This window comes from Giraffa tippelskirchi, chromosome 1 (genome assembly GCF_054371585.1).
Source record: "Giraffa tippelskirchi isolate mGirTip1 chromosome 1, T2T-mGirTip1v1.2.pri, whole genome shotgun sequence".
In the NCBI taxonomy this organism is placed as follows: domain Eukaryota; kingdom Metazoa; phylum Chordata; class Mammalia; order Artiodactyla; family Giraffidae; genus Giraffa; species Giraffa tippelskirchi.
This window is the reverse complement of record NC_137275.1, coordinates 218,990,814-219,011,933: the sequence shown is the minus strand read 5'-3', so window position 1 is coordinate 219,011,933 and position 21,120 is coordinate 218,990,814. Positions and strand designations below refer to the sequence as shown.

Below are 21,120 nucleotides of genomic sequence, written 5' to 3'. Positions count from 1 at the left end.
TCGATGCTTGTGTGACTGATCTATAGCCATTTCCCTTTTCTAATATGATTGAGGCTAACGTACCTCTTGAAACACTGCTCTTACCACATCCCACACTTGTAACAGATATGTATTTCACTGCACTAATGCATGTAGGAGTATCCCTATGTGGACGGTGTGTGCCTGGTGGCTTTAGGGGGAAAGTTGGAGCTGGAGCTGGAGCAATTGTGGGCAGGGGCTTCTCCCTGGGCACATCAGAAGCTGCCAGGACTGGGCTGGAGCCAGGTGGGTTAGACCTGGAGGTAGGTCCTCCCCAGGCATGTCCAAAGCCACTCCGTTGGTGGGGAGTGATGATAGAAGTAGGACTGGGCTGGAGCCAGGTGGGTTAGACCTGGAGGTAGGTCCTCCCCAGGCATGTCCAAAGCCACTCCGTTGGTGGGGAGTGATGATAGAAGTAGGACTGGGCTGGAGCCAGGTGGGTTAGACTTGGAGGTAGGTCCTCCCCAGGCATGTCCAAAGCCACTCCCTTGGTGGAGAGTGAGGGTAGAAGTAGAATCAGATGTAGGCTGGGCGCTGTGCTGGAGCAGCCTTGGGAGACCAGCTAGGGAGCCAAGCACTGTTCAGTCGGCAGCCTCTGTGTGCACCTTGGAGCAAGCCCGTTTGTGTAAATACCCTTCAGGAGCGGGGTCTCAGTCTCCTACTGCCATGTGGTTATCCTGGTTGCAAACCCTGCTGGTTTTCAAAACCAGTAATGAGGACTTGTGTTACTGGTGCCAGTCCCCAGGGCTGCAATGCCGAATGTGTGGCTCAAACCCCTCACTCCTTAGGGAGAACCTCTGAGTTTGAGTGGTGCTAGTGGTAAAAGACAAAGGTCCGTCTAGTCAAAGCTGTGGTTTTTCCAGTAGTCATGTATGAATGTGCAAGTTGGGCCATAAAGAAGGCTAAGCGCTGAATTGATGCTTTCAAACTATGGTGCTGGAGAAGACTCTTGAGAGTCCCTTGGATAGCAAGGAGATCAAACCAATCAATCCTAAAGGAAAACAACCCTGAATATTCATTGGAAGGACTGATGCTAAAGCTGAAATTCCAGTACTTTGGCCACTTGATGAGAAGAGCCAACTCATTGGAAAAGACCCTGATCCTGGCAAAAATTGAGGGCAGAACTGGGTGACAAGAAGATGAGATGGTTGGGTGACATCACCAACTCAATGGACATGAGTTTGAGTGAAGTCTGGGCGATGGTGAAGGACAGGGAAGCCTGGGGTGCTGCAGTCCATAGGGTCACAAAAAGTCAGACAAGACTTAGTGACTGAACGACAAAAACAACAATAACAAGTGGTAAAGAATCTGCCTGCCAGTGCAGAAGAGATATGGATTCAGTCCCTGTGCTGGGAAGATCCCCTGGGGTGTGAAATGGCAACCTGCTCCAGTATTCTTGCCTGGAAAACTCCATGGACAGAGGAGCCTGGTGGGCTGCAGTCTATGGGGTCATGAAGAGTAGGACGTAACTGAACGCACACACTTCCTCTTTTGGGTCACCCACATGGGTGTGTGTGTGTGTGTGTGTGTGTGTGTGTGTGTGTGTTACATCTTTAATTGTAAAAGAGCTCTTCCACTAGTCTTCAGGCCATTCTCAGAGAGAGATATTCTATATGTAGTCGTAGTGTCTGTGGGAGGAGGTGAGAGCTAAGGGTCTTCCTACTCTCCCATATTCACTCTGCTTCTTGAAAGGGATCTTGGTAGGTACACAATTATACATGTATGTGTATGCATTTGGTACATATTTGCTTTTTCTCACTACTTTGAATTCATTTTGCTAATGTCATTTGATTTTGATTGTTGAGAAATCTACTCTTAGTCCATTTGCTATTCCCTTGTAGTCAGGTGGCTTTTCTATGTGGATGCTTTAAAGATATTCTTTATACTATTGTTGTGGGATTGTTCTTCACTTTCAGAACAGTGTGTATTATTAGACTATTTTATTCTGTTCCGTTCTCTAGGTCTCTTTAGTCGGTTCTGACATAGTACATCTCTGTTTCTTTGTGCTGTACTCTAACATTATTTTCAGAACGACCTTAGGATAATTTTCTCATAAGTTATGCCTAATGTGCTGTTTCATCCATCTACTAAGGATTTGATTTAATGACTTTAATCCTCATTTCTTAGTGTTTTAATGAAGTAGATGAGACTTTAAAATATTCTTGGTCATTTGTTTCTAAATATTTTGGGAAGGAGGGAGTAAACAACTGAACGTTTTTAATGGTTTGTTTTATGTTGTGTTAATTTCTTTTACATGGTGTAAGGCAGAAATCTAAATTCGTTCTTTCCATGTAAATATCCAGTTGTCCCAGCACCATTTGTTAAAGAGACTATCCTTTCCCCTTTAAAAGATCTTGGCACACTTGTCCAAATAAATTGCCCTTAGGTGTTTAAAGTTATTACTTGGTTACCAATTCTATTCCTTTGGTGTATATGTTTAGCTTTGTATCAGTGCCACACTGTAGCTTTATGGTAAGCTTTGAAATTGGAAAGCGCAGTTCCTTTAGTTTGGTTCTTCTACAACATTGTTTTGGCGACTCTGCATGCCAAGTCGCTTCAGTTGTGTCCGATTCTTTGTGACCCTATGGACTGCAGCCCGCCAGGCTTCGCTGTCCATGGGATTCTCCAGGCAAGAATACTGGAGTGGGTTGCCGTTTCCTACTCCGAGGGATCTCCCTGACCCAGGGATCAAACTTGAGTCTCTTACATCTCCTCTGTCGGCAGAGGTATTCTTTACCACTAGTGCCACTTCAGAAAACTTTTGTAACTCTATATGAATCTGAGGATCAATTTTTCCATTTCTTCAACAAATACTGTCAATTTTAATGGAAATTGAATTGAATACGTAGATAACAGTAGTGCCATCTTAACAACAATGTCTTGTAATCCATGAACACAGGATCTTTCCATTTGCTTGGTCTTTTAAAATTTCCTTCAGCACAGTCTTGTTGATTTCAGTGTAAAAGTCTTCCCCATCCTTGGTTAAATTTATTCCTAGGTATTTTGTTCTTTTGAATGCTATCATAAATGAAATTGTTTTTATAATTTCCTTTTGGGGTTGTTCATTGTTAGTATATAGAAATACAACTGATTTTCATCCATCTATCATACTTTCTTCCAAAATTTCAGGGATCATCTTTTGTCATTAGGGACACTTCTGTGGCAGAGAAGGTTAGAAAAATCTTAGGATTTGGGGCCTTGAAAAAACTTTCCAATTAAAGCTAATTATTCTTTTCTTTTTTTATTGAAGAATAGTTAATTCACAATGTGGTGTTAGTTTCAGGTATACAGCATAGTGATTCTGTTATTTTTTCTGATTATATTCCATTATAGGTTATTATAAAATGTTGAATATAATTCCCTGCGTTATACATAAATCCTTGTTGCTTATCTATTTTATGTGCAATAGTTTGTATCTGTTAATCCCATACTTTTAAATTGCTCCTTCCCACCTCCCTCTCTTCTTTGGTAACTATAAATCTGTTTTCTGTGTCTATGAGACTGTTTCTGTTTTGTATATAGATCCATTTGTATTATTTTGTTAGATTTCACATATAAAAGGTACCACATATCTTGTGTCTTTCTGTCTGACTTACTTCACTAAGTGTAATATTCACTAGGTCCATCCATGTTGCTGCAAATGGCAATATTTTATTCTTTTATTGACTGAGTAATATTTCAAATATATCAAATCTTCTGAAGCCAATCATCTGCTAACAGGCACTTGTGCTATTTCAATGTCTTGCCTATTGTAAATAATGTATTGTAATAAATACATTACAAATAAATATTGTAAATAATGCTGCTATGAACATTGGGGTACATGTATCTTTTTGAATTAGTGTTCAATTTTTTCTGGATATGTAACCAGGAGTGAGATTGCTGGATCATATAGGAGCTCTATTAGTTTTTTAAGGAAACCCCATACTGCTTTTATGGTGGCTGCATCAATTACATTTCCACCAGTTTAGAAGGGTTCTCTTTTCTTCACACCCTCTTCAGAATTCATTGTGCAGACTTTTTGATGAAAGTTATTCTGATAGGTATGTGATTTGTGGTTTTGATTTACATTTATCTAATAATTAGGGCTTCTTAGATGGCACAGTGGTAAAGAATCTGCCTGCCATGTAAGAGACACAGATGTGAGTTTGATCGCTGGGTTGGGAAGATCCCACGGAGGAGGAAAGGACAACCGACCCCAGTGTCCTTGCCTAGAAGCCTGGTGAGCTGCAGCCACGAGGACACAGAGACCGGGTCAGGACTGAGTGACTGAGCACAGTAATTAGTGATGCTGAGCGTCTTTTCATGTACCTGCTGGCCATCTGTAAGTTTTCTTTGGGAAAATATCTGTTTAGGTCTTCTGCCCATTTTTTTTGATTGAGTTTTTTGTTTTATTGATATTGAGTTGTTGCTACAATTATGTCAGAGAATGGTTTGCCTGTAAAACATCCAGGAATTTTATGGAGTCATGACGTATAGTTGAGTTTTTAAACCATTTTGAGTTCATTTTTATATATGATGCGGGGGAGTGTCCTAATTTCATTGATTTACGTGCAGCTGTTCAGCTTTCTCAGCACCACTTTGTTGGGTAGACTGTTTCTCCATTGTATATCCTTGCCTTTTTGTCATAGATTAGTTGACCTAGGTACAAGGGTTTATTTCTGGGCTCAAAGCTAATGGTTCTTGAATTCACCAGTATAACAGGGCAAGGTTTGGTTCCAAAGAATAAGAGGAAGGTACAAAGAGGAGGGGAATGGTGATGGGGGCATTGCAGGTGTGAATTATGTACATCTCTCTGGTGCCAACAGAGGTAAGCCTTGAAGATACAAAGTTTTATCAAGTCCTGCCTACATGGCTAGAGGTAAATCTCACTTAAGATTTGGAACACTTATTAAATAAAAAAAATTTCTGTCTCCTCTCTTACATAGAAAGGGCTGGACATTTTCCTTGAAATTAGTTCTCATTGCCAAGTAGTAGTTTTAAAAACTATCTTTTAAAGTCATTTTTTTTTTCCTGTTGAAAGTCCATCATAGGAAAAAAATTTTTTTCCAGATTTCAGATAAATAGATATAGAAAAATACACATTTCCTTACTGAAGAATTCCAAATAATAAATGTATTATAGGAGGAAAGCAAGAAATAGAAAATAACCGTTAGAACATCATAGAAATAATTGCAACAGGCAAGATCCATCAAAGGTTGTTAAAATGGATCATAGACTGTTAAACAGAAATGGGATATTTGCACAATCTCAAAGAATCTACCAAAATATTACATGATTATAAAGCAGGAAATAATTCTGTCATCACTCACCATAGCCAAATGATGGTGTATCACCCTAGCCAATAATACATATTGACATTGTACCCCTTGATGTATGATATAAGAATCTTGTAGAGTATGAACCATGTGTATTCCTTTGCTTTAAGTTTGAGGAATGCCTGACAAGCTGAAAAATTTCATCACATCCCGCTTGTGTGGTTAGAGATAAATCTCACTCAAAGTTTGGAAGACTTACTAAAAACAAAAATCTTTCTGTCCCCTCTGTTTCCTGGAAAGAGAAAGAAAATTTCCTTGAAGTTTCGTTTACAATAGCATCCAAAAAAGTAAAGTATGTTGGAATAACATAAACAAAAAGTTTAAAAAAGTACACTGAAAAGGGGCAAGTCACCTCTGTGGTTTTCTTATTGGGAAGTAATACAAAACCTGAATATAATCACAAGAAAATAGAAAATCCAGGTAGAGGAATTTTCTACAAAATAGCTGAACTGACCATTACTCTTCAAACATATTAAGGTCATGAAAAACGAGCAAAATCTGACAGATTGTCAGGATTAGAGGTGTCTATTGAAACAGGACAACTAAATGTGATGTGGAAAACTGGATTGGATCCTAGAGTAGATAAGCAACATTAGTGTAAAAACTATTGAAATTAGTAAACTCTAGTGAATGGTATTATGAAAAGTGAAGTGAAAGACTTAGTTGCTCAGTGTGTCTGACTTTGCAAACCCTTGGACTGTAGCCTGCCAGGCTTCCCTGTCCATGGAATTATCCAGGAAAGAATACAAAAGTGGGTAACCATTCCCTCTCCAGGGGATTTTCCTGACCCAGGGGTTGAACCCGGGTTTGTTGCATTGCAGGTGAATTCTTTACTGTCTGAGCATCAGAGAAGCCTGCTGAATAGTATTCAGTTTAGTTAACTTCAGTCACTCTTTCATGTTTGACTCTTTGTGACCCCATGGACTGCAGCATGTCAGGCTTCCCTGTCCATCACCACTCCTGAAGCTTGCTCAAACTCATGTTCATTGAGTTGTTGGAGATGCCACCCAACCATCTCATCCTCTGTTGTCCCCTTCTCCTCCTGCCTTCAATCTTTCCCAGCATCAGGGTCTTTCCTAATGAGTCAGCTCTTCATATCAGTTAGCCAATGTATTGGAGCTTCAGCTTCAGCATCAGTCCTTCCAGTGAATATTCAGGGTTGATTTCCTTTAGGAGTGGCTGGTTTGACCTCCTTACTGTCCAAGGGACTCTCAAGAGTCTTTTCCAACACCACAGTTCAAAAGCATCAATTCTTGAACACTCAGCTTTCTTTATGATCCAAATCTCACATCCATACATAACATCTAGAAAAGTCATAGCTATGACTAGATAGATCTTTGTCAGCAAAGTAATGCCTCTGCTTTTTAATATGCTGTCTAGGTTTGTCATAACTTTTCTTCCAAGAAGCAAATATCTTTTAATTTCATAGCTGCAGTCACCATCTGCAGTGAGTTTGGAGTCCAAGAAAATAATGTCTGTCACTGTTTCCATTGTTTACCCATCTATTTGCCGCAAAGTGATGGTACTGTATGCCATGATCTTAGTTTTTGGAATGTTGTTGGTTTTTTTTTATTATTATTTTTATTGAATGATAATTGTTTTACAGAATTTTGTTGTTTTCTGTCAAACTTCAACATGAATCAGCCAAAGGTATACATATATCCCCTCCCTTTTGAATCTCTGTCCCATCTCCTGCCCCATCTCACCCCTCTAGATTGATGCAGAGCCCCTGTTTGAGTTTCCTGAGCCATACGGCAAATTCCTGTTGGATATCTATTTTACATATGGTAATGTAAGTTTCCATGGTACTCTATCCATACATCTCACCCTCTCCTCCCCATCCCCATGTCTATAAGTCTATTCTCTATGTCTGTTTCTCCACCGTTGCCCTATGAATAAATTCTTCAGTAGCATTTTTCTAGATTCCATATGTATGCGTTAGACTACAATATTTATCTTTCTCTTTCTGACTTACTTCACTCTGTATAATAGGTTATAGGTTCATCCACCTCATTATTACTGACTCAAATCTGTTCCTTTTTATGGCTGAGTAATATTCCATTGTGTATATGTACCACAACTTCTGCATCCATTCATCTGTTGATGGACATCTTGGTTGCTTCCATGTTCTAGCTATTGTAAATAGTGCTGCAATGAACAATGGAATACATGTGTCTTTTTCAACTTTGGTTTCCTCGGGGTATATGCCTACGAGTGGGATTTATGGGTCATATGGTGGTTTTATACCTAGTTTTTTAACGAATCTCCATACCATCTTCCATAGTGGCTGTATCAATTTACATTCCCACCAACAGTGCAAGAGCATTCCCTTTTCTCAACACCCTCTCCAGCATTTATTGTTTGTAGACTTTTTGATGATGGCCATTCTGACTGGTATGAGGTGATATCTCGTAGTTTTGATTTGCATTTCTCTAATAATGAGCCATGTTGAGCATCTTTTCATGTGTTTGTTAGCCATCTGTATGTCTTCTTTGGAGAAATGGCTGTTTAAGTCTTTTTCCCACTTTTTGATTGGGTTGTTTGTTTTCCTGGAATTGAGTTGTATGAGCTGCTTGTATATTTTGGAAATGAATCCTTTGTCAGTTGTTTCATTTGCTATTATTTTCTCCCATTCTGAGGGTTGCCTTTTCACCTTGTTTATAGTTTCCTTTGCTGTGCAAAAGCTTTTAAGTTTAATCAGGTCTCACTTCTTTACTTTTGTTTTTATTTCCATTGCTCTAGGAGGTGGGTCATAGAGGATCTTGCTTTGATTTATGTCATCAAATGTTCTGCCTATGTTCTCCTCTGAGTTTTATAGTTTTTGGTCTTACATTTAGGTCTTTAATCCATTTTGAGTTTATCTCTGTGTATGGTGTTAGGAAGTGTTCTAATTTCATCCTTTTACATGTAGCTATCCAGTCTTCCCAACACCATTTATTGAAGAGGCTGTCTTTGCCCCATTGTATATTCTTGCCTCTTTTGTCAAAAATAAGGTACCCATAGGTGCATGGGTTTATTTCTGGGCTTTCTATCTTGTTCCATTGGTCTATATTTCTGTTTTTGTGCCAGTACCATACTGTCTTGATGACCATAGCTTTGTAGTATAATCTGAAGTCAGGAAGGTTGATTTCTCCAGCTTCATTCTTCTTTCTCAAGATTGCTTTGGCTTTCGGGGGCTTTTGTGTTTCCATATGAATTGTGAATTTTTTTGTTCTAGTTCTGTGAAAAATGTCATTGGTAATTTGATAGGGGTTGCATTGAATCTGTAGATTGCATTTGGTAATATAGTCATTTTCACAATATTGATTCTATCAACCCAGAAACGTGGGGATATCTCTCCATCTGTTTATGTTGTTTTCGATTTCTTTCATTAGTGTCTTATAATTTTCTGTGAACAGTTCTTTTGTCTCTTTAGGTAAGTTTATTCCTAGATATTTAATTCTTTTTGTTGCAGTGGTGAATGGGATTGATTCCTTAAATTCTCCTTCTGATTTTTCATTGTTAGTGTATACAAATGCAAGTGATTTCTGTGGATTGATTTTCTATCCTGCAACTTTGCTAAATTCACTGACTAGCTCTAGTGATTTTCTGATACTATCTTTAGGGTTTTCTATGTACAGTATCATGTCATCTGCAAACAGTGAGAGCTTTACTTCTTTTTTTTTTTTCTGATCTGGATTCCTTTTATTTCTTTTTCTTCTCTGATTGCTGTAGCTAGGGTTTCCTGAACTATGTTGAATAATAGTGGGGAATGTGGACACATTTGTCTGGTTCCTGATCTTAGTGGGGATGCTTTCAGTTTTTCACCATTGAGAATAATGTTTGCTGTAAGCTTATCATATATGGCTTTTACTATGTTTAAGTAGGTTCCTTCTATGCCCATTTATGGAGAGTTTTAATCATAAATGGGTGCTGAATTTTGTCAAAGGCTTTTTCTGCATCTATTGAGATTATCATATGGTTTTATCTTTCATTTGTTAATATGGTATATCACATTGATTGATTTGCATATATTGAAGAATCTTTGCATTCCTGGAATAAACTCAACTTGATTGTGGTGTATGAGCTTTCTGATGTGTTGCTGAATTCTGTTTGCTAAAATTTTGTTCAGGATTTTTGCACCTATGTTTATCAGTGATATTGATGAAGCCTTTATCATAGCTTCAATTTCAGTGCTTGCAATTGGGTTGTTCATAATTTCTATTTCTTCCTGGTACAGTTTTGGAAGATTGAACTTTTCTAAGAATCTGTCCATTTCTTCCAGGTTATCCATTTTATTGCCATATAGTTGTTCATAATAGTCTCCTATAACCCTTTGTATTTCTGCATTGTCTGTTGTAACCTCTCCTTCTTCATCTCTAATTTTGTTGATTTGATTCTTCTCTCTTTTTTTCTTGATGAGTCTGGCTAAAGGCTTGTCAATTATGTTTATCTTCTCAAAGAACCAGCTTTTAGTTTTATTAATCTTTACTATTGTTTCTTTCATTTCTTTTACACTTATTTCTGCTCAGACCTTTATGATTTCTTTCCTTCTACTAATTTTGGGGTTTTTTTGTTCTTTTTCCAGTTGTTTTAGGTGTAAAGTTAGGTTGTCTGTTCAATGTTTTTCTTGGTTCTTGAAATAGGATTGTATTGCTGTAAACTTCCCTCTTAGAACTGCTTTTGCTGCATCTCATGGGTTTTGAGTTGTTGTGTTTTTATTATCATTTGTGTTTTTGATTTCCCTTTTGATTTCTTCAGTAACCTGTTGGTTATTTACAAACATGTTGTTTAATTTCCATGTGTTTGTGTTTCTTAAAGTTTTTTTCTTGTAATTGATATTTAGTTTTATAGCGTTGTTGTCAGAGAAGATGCTTGATATTATTTCAATTTTTTTAAATTTACTGAGGTTTGATTTGTGACCCAAGATATGGTTCATCCTGTAGAATGTTCCATGTGCACTTGAGAAGAAGGTGTATTCTTGTGCATTTAGATGGAATGTTCTGAAGATATAAATGAGATCCATCTTATCTAATGCATCATTTAAGACTTGTGTTTCCTTATTAATTTTCTGTATTAATGATCTGTTCATTGGTGTGCGTGGGGTGTTAAAGTCTCCTACTATTATTGTGTTACTGTCAATTTCTCCTTTTATGTCTGTTAGTGTTTGTCTTATGTATTGAGGTGCTCCTATGTTGGGTGCATAGATATTTCCAATTGTTATGTCTTCCTCTTGGATTGATCCCTTGATCGTTATGTAGTATCCTTCCTTATCTCTTGTAATCTTCTTTATGTTAAGGTCTATTTTGTCTGATATGAGGATTGCTACTCCAGCTTTCTTTTGCTTCCCATTTGCTTGGGATATATTTTTTCCATCCTCTCACTTTCAGTCTATATGTGTCTTTATGCCTGAAGTGGGTTTCTTGTAGACAGAATATATATGAGTCTTGCTTTTGTATCCATTCAGCCAGTCTGTGTCTTTTGGCTGGAGCATTTAATCCATTTACATTTAAAGTAATTATTGATATATATGCTCTTATTGCCATTTTCTTAATTGTTTGGGGTTGATTTTGTAGATTTGTTTTCTTCTCTTGTATTTCTTGACTATATAAGTCCCTTTCACATTTGTTGTAAAGCTGGTTTGGTGGTACTGAATTCTGTTAACTTTTGCTTGTCTGAAAAGCTTTTTATTTCTCCATCAATTTTGAATGAGATCCTTGCTGGGTACAGTAATCTTGGTTGTAGGTTTTTCCCTATTAGTACTTTACATATATCCTGCCATTCTCTTCTGGCCTGCAGAGTTTCTGCTGAAAGATAAGCTGTTAAGCATATGGGTTTTCCCTTGTATGTTACTTGGTGTTTCTCCCTTGCTGCTTTTAATTTTCTTTCTTTGTGTTTAGTCTTTGTTAGTTTGATCAGTATGTGTCTTGGCGTATTTCACCTTTGGTTTATCCTGAATGGGACTCTTTGTGCCTCTTGGAATTCATTGATTATTATTTTCTTTTCCATGTTGGGGAAATTTTCAACTATAATCTCTTGAAAAATTTCCTCATACCTTTTATTTTTCTCTTCTTCTTCAGAATCCCTATAATTCAAATGTTGGTGCGTTTGATATTGTCCCAGAGGTCTCTGAGACTATCCTCAGTTGTTTTCATTCTTTTTACTTTATTCTGCTCTTCAAAAGTTATTTCCACCATTTTATCTTCCACCTCACTGATTTATTCTTCTGCTTCAGATATTCTGCTGTTGATTCCTTTTAGAGTATTTTTAATTTCAGTAATTGTGTTGTTTGTCACTGTATGTTTATTCTTTAATTCTTCTAGGTCTTTGTTCACTGATTTTTGCATTTTCTTCATTTTGTTCTCAAAGTTTTTTTTTATCATCTTTACTATCATTATTCTGAATTCTTTTTCAGGTAGTTTGCCTATTTCCTCTTCATTTATTTGGACCTCTGTGTTTTTAGGGAAACACTGGTGGCTCAGATGGTAAAGCGTCTGCCTGCAATGCAGGAGACCTGGGTTCGATCTCTGGGTCAGGAAGATCCCCTGGAGAAGGAAATGGCAACCCACTCCAGTACTCTTGCCCGAAAAATCCCATGGATGGAGGAGCCTGGTAGGCTACAGTCCATGGGGTCGCAAAGAGTTGGACACGACTGAGGGACTTCTCTTCTTCTGTGTTTCTAGTTTGTTCCTTCATTTGTGTAGCATTTCTCTGCTTTTTCATTATTATTTTTTTAGCTTATTGTGTTTGAGGTCTACTTTTCCAGGGCTTCAAGGTTGAATTCTTTCTTCCTTTTGGCTTCTTCCCTCCTAAGGTTGGTCCAGTGGTTTGTGTAAGCTTCGTATGGAGTAGGATTTGTGCTGAGTTTTTGTTTGTTTGTTTTTTGTTTTTCCTCTGATGGGCAAGGCTGAGTGAGGTGGTGATCCTGTCTGCTGATGGTTGGGCTTGTATTTTTGTTGTGTTTGTTGTTTAGATGAGGCGTCCTTCACAGGGTGCTACTGGTGGTTGGGTGATGCCAGGTCTCTCATTCAAGTGGTTTCCTTTGTGTGAGTTCTCACTATTTGATACTCCCTAGGGTTAGTCCTCTGGTAGACCCTAGACCCACTCCAAAGGCTCAGGGTTTGATCCCTGGTCAGGAACAAAGATTCCACAAGTGATTTGTTATGGCATTAAGTGAGATTAAAACAAATATCCAAAAACGAGAAACCACAGATGAACCCCAGACAAACTGCAGTTACAAAATCAGGCAAATAATAATTAAAACAATCGAATATACATATATACATATATACCCATGAGCAAAGTCAAAACAGTCCAACAAAAATAAAGTACAGTAGATTGACCTGGTAAACAATGGAAATCAAAAATTATGTCTACCAGTTAAGAACAAAACTAACTAAAGCACAAACTTGAAAACAAAACTAAAGCAAGGTGCTAAGTGGAGAATAAAGCAATGAAAACAAAACTAACAAATATGTTGAGAGGAAAGGAAAGAAAGAAAGAAAAGAAAGAAAGACCAGATATGCAAAGTTAAGTAGAGTTAGATGAAGAGGATTTATTCACATTGAAGATTAACTGCAAGGGGAAAAGAAGAGTAGGGAAGGCAAACAAAGGCATAAATGTGGCAAAATATAATAGATTTTAAAATTTAAAAATTAAAATTATAAAAAGAGAAAAAAAAAAGGCGGGGGGAACTCCACAGAACTGCAAATGCCCAACATAGAGGCAGAGGTTTATAACAACAATAAAAAGTGTGACTGAATATACACATATACATATACACTCATAAGCAAAATCAAAACAGTCCAACAAATATAAAGTACAATAATTGACCTGGCAAACAAAGGAAACCAAATATTATATCTACCAGAACAAATCTAACTAAAGCACAAACTGGAAAACAAAACTAAAGTAAGGTGTCAAGTGGAAAATAAAGCAATGAAAATAAAACTAACCAAATGTTGAGAGGAAAGGAAAGAAAGAAAAGAAAGAAAGAATAGATATGCAAAGTTAAATAGAGGTAGATGCAGAAGATTTTTATGCATTAAAGATTAACTGCAAGGGGAAAAGAACAGTAGGAAAAGAAAACAAAGAACTAAACATAGAAAAAAATAATAGGTTTAAAAAATTAAGAATTAAAATTAAAAAAAGAGAAAAGAAAAAAAAGGGGGGGGGAACTCCACAGAACTGCAAAAGCCTAAAATAGAGTCAGAGGTTTATAACAACAATAAAAAATGTGACTGAGAGAAAAAAAAAGCTCAAAAGCTTAGATTTCATAGTGCCAATAAAATCAACAACTACAACAGATGGGGTAAAAAAGGAAAAAAATTCCAAAAGAATCTACAGAACAAGTCAAAACATAAGAATAATAAATGTTTTTCTTGAGTCAGAGTCCTTTCCCTCGCTGGGAGTCATAGCCCACCTCACCTCCTTAGGGTGCCCTCCAACACTGTGCTGATCTCTGGACCTGCTGTGAGGGCAGCTCAGGCTCTAATCTGCTCCTACTCCTGTGTGTTCTTGCCTCCAATGTCCACAGCAATCAGAATTCATGCATTTTCTTCCGTGAGAGCTCTCAATGACCTTTCATATATCCCATAAACACAGAGTCTGGCTAGTTGATCGTGTGGATTTAATCTGCAGCTTGTACAGCTGGTGGGAAGGTTTTGAGTCTTCTTCCTTAGCCACACTGCCCCTGGGTTTCAATTGTGGTTTTATTTCCACCTCTGCATGTGCGTCGTCCACTGGGGTTTGCTCCTGAGGCTGCCCTGGAGGGCTTGGGTTTGCCTCTGTGAGGGCCAGGTATGGAGGTGGTGCAGCTGCTTGGGTCACAGGGGTTCTGGCAGCACGAGGTAGGGGAGATGGTGGCTAGGGCAGCAGCAAATATAGTGCTCTAGAAGGGTATGGCAACCAGTATTGGCCAATACACTCCAGTATTCTTGCCAGGAGAACCCTCTTTCCTGACAGAGAAGCCTGGCAGGCCACAGTCTACAGGTTCGCAAAGAGTCGGACAGGACCGAAACGACTCTGTGCACATAGACACAAGACTTTTCTTGCCTGTGGCAGTTCTGCCCTCGTGAGAGTTGAGTGTGAAGTTGGCACAGCTGCTTGGCTTTCGGGGACCCTGGCAGCACCAAGTGTGCAGGGACACGGACTGCCTACTCGCAGGAGTTATGACCCTTTCAGAGTCTTTTCAAGACCCTTGTGGCTGGTAATCAGAAGGCCTCTTTGGCCAGTCTTTCTCCAAAGCTCCGCCCATTCAGGCACCTAGAGGGTTCCCTTGCCTGGGGTCCTTTGCTGTTGTTCGGCGAGTCAGGCACATAGAAGGGCCCCCCTGGCTGGGGTCCTTCGCTGTTGTTCAGCACGTCAGGCGCTTAAAGGGGCAGCTTGGTGGGGTCCTACTCTAGTTCAGCGCGCCAGGCGTTTGATGGGCCAGCCTCTCTATTGTTCAGCTGCCAATGCTGGCGTGTGTGGAGAGAGAGGCTAAGGTGATGGCTCCACCCCCTACGCTTGACTCTGCGGCACTGCCTTGCTTCCATGGCGGCCCGGCTTTCCTCCACAGGTATTTCCCGCCGCAATCTCCTCCCTCACACCCCCTTGATCCATCTCTTCACAGTCAACAGCAGCCCTCGCCCTGGGATTGCTCCACAGTCCCTGAACTCCAGCTCCCAGCCGCTGTGCCTTCTAGGGGACCTGCGTCCCTGTCTGGCATATGTGTGGCTGCGGCAAAGACTGTCTGATTCTCATTCCACTTAGGCTGCTACAGGTCAGCTGTTTCCCTTTCAGCCTTAAATTGTTTCTCCTCTGACTCAGACAGTTGCCCCAATGTGGGGATCAGATCCCTGCTTCAGTTGCCCCACCTGCTGAGGGCAGGTCCAGACCTACTAACAAGTCCTGTTTTTCCCTCTAGTTCCTTCTTCCTACCAAGTTTTGCATGGTTCTATATATTCTTTTCCTCTGGTCAGGTACTTCTGTCTGCTCTTAGTTGGTGTTCTGCATGCACTTTTGTGTCTGAAGTTTTATATCTGATGTATCCATGGAGAGAGATGTACTCCATGTCCACCTACTTCTCTGCCATCTTGTTCTCTGAAGGTTGAGCTTTAAGCCAGCTTTTTCACTCTCCTCTTTCCTTTCATCAAGAGACTCTTTAGTTCCTCTTCACTTTCTGCCGTAAGGGTGGTGTCATCTGCATATCTGAGGTTATTGATATTTCTCCTGGAAATCTTGATTCCTGCTTGTGCTTCATCCAACCCAGCATTTCAGATGTATACTATTATATCAAGGTTAATTTCTTAGTTTGGACAATGTCCTCTAAAAATGTAAGCTACATTACATTATTAGAGGACCTTGCATTACATTACATTACGAGGAAATCTGAGTGAAGGATTTCTGAAATCTATGCTGCTTTTGCAACTCCTCTGTAAGTCTAAAATGATCTCAGAATAAAATAGAAATTATCCACTAAAAAATAAGTAAATATTGTACTGTGTGCAGTTCACTGTATTCCCTTAGCTTACTTAGGATTAGACTTTGACTGAAAGGGATTAACTGTAACTCTACTGGAGCATAAGATGTCAGGCTGTTGATAACTTTATCACTACCCCTCTGAAGCATTAAAAGAACAAGACTTTTAAAAATGATGTATAGGTTGGGATGACCACCATGGGATGATCATTCATGTTGTTGTTGTTGCTTTCATTTTGAGTGGACAGGAGATGTTGTGGAGAGGTTACAGGGTTTCAGAGGTGCTAAAGTCAAGAGAAAGTGATGTATCTCCTTTTGTTTCTCCTGTAGGGGCATTTTAAAAAATAACACTGATCTGGATTGAATCCAGAATCTCCCATTTGATGATGTGTAGCTTTGGGGAAAGTTCCTAAGTTTCTTCATGTCCCTCCGTTGGAAAATATGGAAAGCAATGTAGACTCTATTGGGACTGTTAGGAGAATTGCATGAATACACGTCACTGATTACTGATTATTATTATTAGTTGTAAGAATATGGAGAGAGCATAAAGAGCTTTAGTGAAAACAGGAGATCTCTCAGGAGAAATGCAGCCAAGGGTGCTTGTCCTGGTGAGTGAAGAACAAGCTGGATTTTAGCACACACTGGCCTATTATCCTACTGTCAGACAAGCAAGAACGTACAAAAAGGAGATGCTTTCTGACTGTGTTGTCTTAATGTCTCAAAAAATATATTAATAAAGCTATTTTAAAGTGAGGTTCATAAGTGAGTCGGACACGACTGAGCAACTAACACACTTCTCATTTATTTAGGTTTAATTTACTTTCAGGTATGTTCTGTCATTTACATGTTGATGTCTTGGGAATCTGTTATGTTTATTTCTTGCAGTCTGTTGCTTTTACTTAATCAAGTGTATTGATACATGTTTTAACAATTTTGTTGAGGTGTAATCGGACTATAATAAACTTCACATATTTAAATTGTACAATTTCACAAGTTTTAACATATGTATGCAACTGTAAAACTATCACCACAGTCAAGATAATAAACATATATCTCATCTCCCACAAGTTTTCCAGAATCCCCTTGTAATCCTTCCCTCTTGCCCATCCCCTTCCTGTCCCTAACCCACATACCAATGAGCTGTTTTCTGTCATGACATTAGTCTGTGTTGTCTTCAGAATTCTACAAATGGACTCCTACAATGCATGCTGGATTTGGGACTTATTTCAGTATAATTATTTTAAGATGTATCCTTATTTCAAAGTATGCCAATAGTTTATTCCTTTATATTCCTAAGTAATATTCTGTAACATAGTGATACCATAATTTATCTATTTACCCTTTAATTAATATTTGGGCTGTTTCTACGTTTTGACTATTACAAGTAGAGCTACTAAGAATATTTGATTACAAGCCTTTGTATGTGCATATACTTTCCTTCCTCTTGGATAATACCTAGGAGTGGAATGGGTAGGTTATATGATAAGTGATACATGTTTATATTTTTAAGAAATTGACCAACTGTTTTCTTAAGCAGATATGCTATTCTACTTCTCACGAGAAGAGTATGAATGTTATCCCATGTTATTGTCAATACTTAGTTTGGTGTGGATGATCCATTGTTTTAATGTTAGTCAATGTAATGAGTATAGTTATGTTTATCCTGCTTTTTGAAGAGTTATGCTACTTTTGTTTTACAAAAGTCTTATGTTAGTACTTGTTTTCACTAACTGAAAGAAATTCAAATAGGATTTTCCCTTTTATGAAATCACCACACTAATGTGGCTCTTTCCAAAAAGCAAAATGGCTTAACTCAAATTTTCAGAAAGCAGTGGATACTCTTTGCTCTGTGCCGTTTTGACTCAGAAAAGGTTTCATAGAAATGTGCTGCTTTTAGATAGTGGGAAAACCTACATCTCAACATGGTTTTACTTTCCCTTTCTTTCAGGAGTAACAACGGTGTGCTTATTTACCAGATGTATACATTCTCTGATAGTGTCTTTAAACAGTTTTTTTTTTTATTATTGTATAACTTGTTTTTCTATTATTTGAGTATTTGAAAGATTGTTATACAATATAGGAAAAATCTTTTATCATATTTATGATTCACAGTTGTTTTCTGGAAGATCATATCTTGTCTTTTCATTCTCTTAACAATGTCTTTCAAAGAATAGACCTTAATAACTTGATGAAATTCAATTTTTTCATGTTTTTATTCTGCTGTATCTGAGAAATCCTTGCATAACCTGAGACCTCAAAGATGCTCTTTTATATTTTCTACCAGAAACTTTATGCTTTTAGGATATATATGTAGATATATGATCCTTTTGAGTTAATTTTAGTATATGCTATGAGATATGGATGAAAGTTAAATTTTGCATACCCATATCTAATTTTTGTAGGGCCTTGATTGAAAAAATTGTTATTTCTCCTTTCAACTGCTTTTGAAACTTTGTTGAAAATCTATTTATCATATGCTTAAATTCACCCTCTTAAAAATGCACAGTGTGAAGGTTGTGAGTGAAGAAATTATCTGGGGCAAAAGGAGAACAAAGGCCCAGGAGATAGCATCTCAGGGAATTCTTAGATACTGCTCCAAACAGGTCAGCAGGAGGTCAGTATAGCATGTGATTGTGGTGAAGGGGGAGCACACACAATAAGGCACGTATTTTTTGCAGAAGAGTTCTGATAGTCATGAGGAGCAGTCATCGCCGTGAATGGTTGGCACGTATTTTTTGCAGAAGAGTTCTGATAGTCATGAGGAGCAGTCATCACCATGAATGGTTTGAGAGCATTTCTAGATAGGAGGAGATACAAGAATTGGCCTCATAAAATCATCTTCTAAAACTATCTAACTGTCTGAAGACCTATTCTGCCAGTTGCTCTCTGAGCACAGAGTGCCCCATTTTCTGCTGTCCACCCTGAGCTCTTTTTAGGGGGTGTTGAAAGTCAGCAGCTGCACTAGCATGTGATTTTATCCTGTAGTGGTAGGTTGTGAGTGCCAATTGCAAATGCCAATATGTAGCTGACAGACCTATTTTTGAATTCTTTGTTCTGTTCCATTGATCTATCTGTCTACTATGATGGCAACACAGCATTGCCTGAAACAATACAGCTTTATAATAAATCATGAGATAAGATAGCATAAATGGTTTAAATTTGTTCTCTTTCAAAGTTGTTTTGAATATTCTGGGTCTTTTAGGTCCTCTGCCTTTCCTTATAAATTTTAGAGTTAGTTTATGCATTTCTTAAAAAAAAGCATGATGGAATTTTGATTAGAATTGCTTTGAATCTATAGATTTAGGGATCATTGATATCTTAACTCACAGATATCATTTGATCAATAAATGTGGACTATATCTACATTTACTTAGGTCTTGAATTTATCTGCAACCAACACCAGTACAGGGTTAAAAGAATGCTTAAGATCCTCTAGCCTTCCTTTATTCCTAATCTTAGAAGGAAAGCAGTAACTCTTTTGTGATTAAGTATGACATTAAGTATAGATTTTTCATTGGAAGCACTGATGCTGAAGCTGAAGCTCCAATACTTTGGCCATTTGATGTGAAGAGCCAACTCATTGGAAAAGACCCTGATGCTGGGAAGGATTGAGGGCGAGAGAAGAAGGGGGCAACAGAAAATAAGATAGTTGGATGGCATCACTGACTCAATGGACATGAGTTTGAGCAAACTCCAGGAGATAGTGAAGGACAGGGAAGCCTGGTGTGCTGTAGCCCATGGGGTCGTAAAGAGTCAGACATGACTGGGTGACTGAACTACAAATAAAGCAAAAGATTTTGATAAATGTACTATTGTTATAAACATGCTTTCCTTGATTTGAAAAAAATACACAGAAGTAAATAGAATAAAGGACCATGACAGTCCCAACCTACTCTCAAATTGACCAGAGATAAAATAACCATTTGTGAGTCTCATATTTGGGAGTGTCTTGTGCTGTCCTTGCAACGTTTCTACAAGATGAAAATTTTATCCAAAAAAAAAGTTATCAAAAACTCAAAACAATAAAAAGAAAGCAATCAAAACCACGCCCCAAAAAGAAACCATAACACCAAAGTCTGCAGGTTTTTATTCTATGTACCCAGAGTACCACCTCTTGTGTAGTTGCACATTCTTATTTTTCAAAGAAAGAACCTGAGACCTTGAGTATGTAAGAGGCCCAGAAAGTATAAGGACTTGTCCAAAATGGCCCAAGCATTCAGTGACAGAGGTAGCTCTCATATACAGGCCTCATCAAACCCCTGCGTCCCCTAGTTCTCCCTTACGTTCCTGTTACATGGCCAACCCCCTTCTTCTTCTCTTTTGGTATTCTCCGTCTTGTAGTGTTTCGAATATTCCATTCCAAAATAAATACTGTCATTTAAAAAATATGTAGGGAGTTTATCTGCCAATAGATATTAATTTTCTAAATTCATTCATCCTCGTGCACATTTAGAACCCAGAAAGACCTGATAACTTTAATCAGAATCAGTATTTGATGACCCTATAAGTTATCAGCTGGTGTCAGATTTCTGAGATGATTTCTTATCAAGATAACATTCTTGTCTAGGAATTCCAAGTCTGAGGAACTAGGGCCAAGTTCAGGAGATAAGAAACTGAAAGCTGCCCATGGCGCATGCTATAGCTGGGGAGAAAATGTTTAAGATGACTGCTGTATGACACACAACACTGGGTCCTTTCTCCTTCATAAATCCCTTTGTGTGTGGATGAGAAATGACTTGCTGAAAGTACTTGGAATATCCTACCTACCTTGGAACCAATATAGAGGCTCCATAAGGAACACTCAGCTGGTCGGGACAATTTTGTTTGTTCTTAGCTAATCCCTGAAATATGCAGACACAACACAGAAGGTAAAGTTTGGAAATACTGGGGCTTCTCAATTTAAAATCCTGTGTTTGTGGATGTCTAAAATGAATGACTTCCATACCATTTTGCAAACAAAACAGCTTCTCTCTATCATTTCCACATTATCTGACTGAAACTTCCCATATTTCAAAATCCAGTCTCATAATTTCTGGAAGGTATTAAACTGGATATCATTTTTAAAATGATTCAGGACCTGGACAGGGTAAGCACTGTCTCCAAACTGACAGCAGTGTACTGATGAGCAGCCTTTGCAAAAGTGAGTCAAGCAGTTGTAAATCTACCTTGTATTTCAGAGCAACCCCCACTTTGTTCCTTTCCAGGCCTATTTAAAGTTAATAAATATGTTGAATCCTCACTAGGGCAGAGGTATTGCAAGAGGTCTTCTCTGTTATCACAGGTTTCTCTATTTCATCACCTTGTTTATTTCATTCAGAGCACTAATTACAAGCTGTAGGGAGTT

The 21,120-nt window shown here is 38.3% G+C and overlaps 1 long non-coding RNA gene across 12 annotated transcripts in view; it reads left to right on the top strand.

The window, feature by feature from the left end:
• Positions 1-21,120, top strand: part of LOC145540675 (uncharacterized) — a 217,778-nt gene that overhangs the window by 29,757 nt on the left and 166,901 nt on the right. For 3 of the 12 annotated variants that reach the window (XR_014078494.1, XR_014078499.1, XR_014078497.1), the window contains exon 1: positions 14,666-14,874. The exons of 3 other annotated variants lie outside the window; for them this stretch is intronic. This is a non-coding gene — a long non-coding RNA (uncharacterized LOC145540675). Of the gene's footprint in view, positions 1-14,654; positions 14,875-21,120 lie in introns of those variants that run through there. 6 more of the 12 variants (XR_014078495.1, XR_014078498.1, XR_014078485.1 and 3 more) reach the window with 6 other exon arrangements.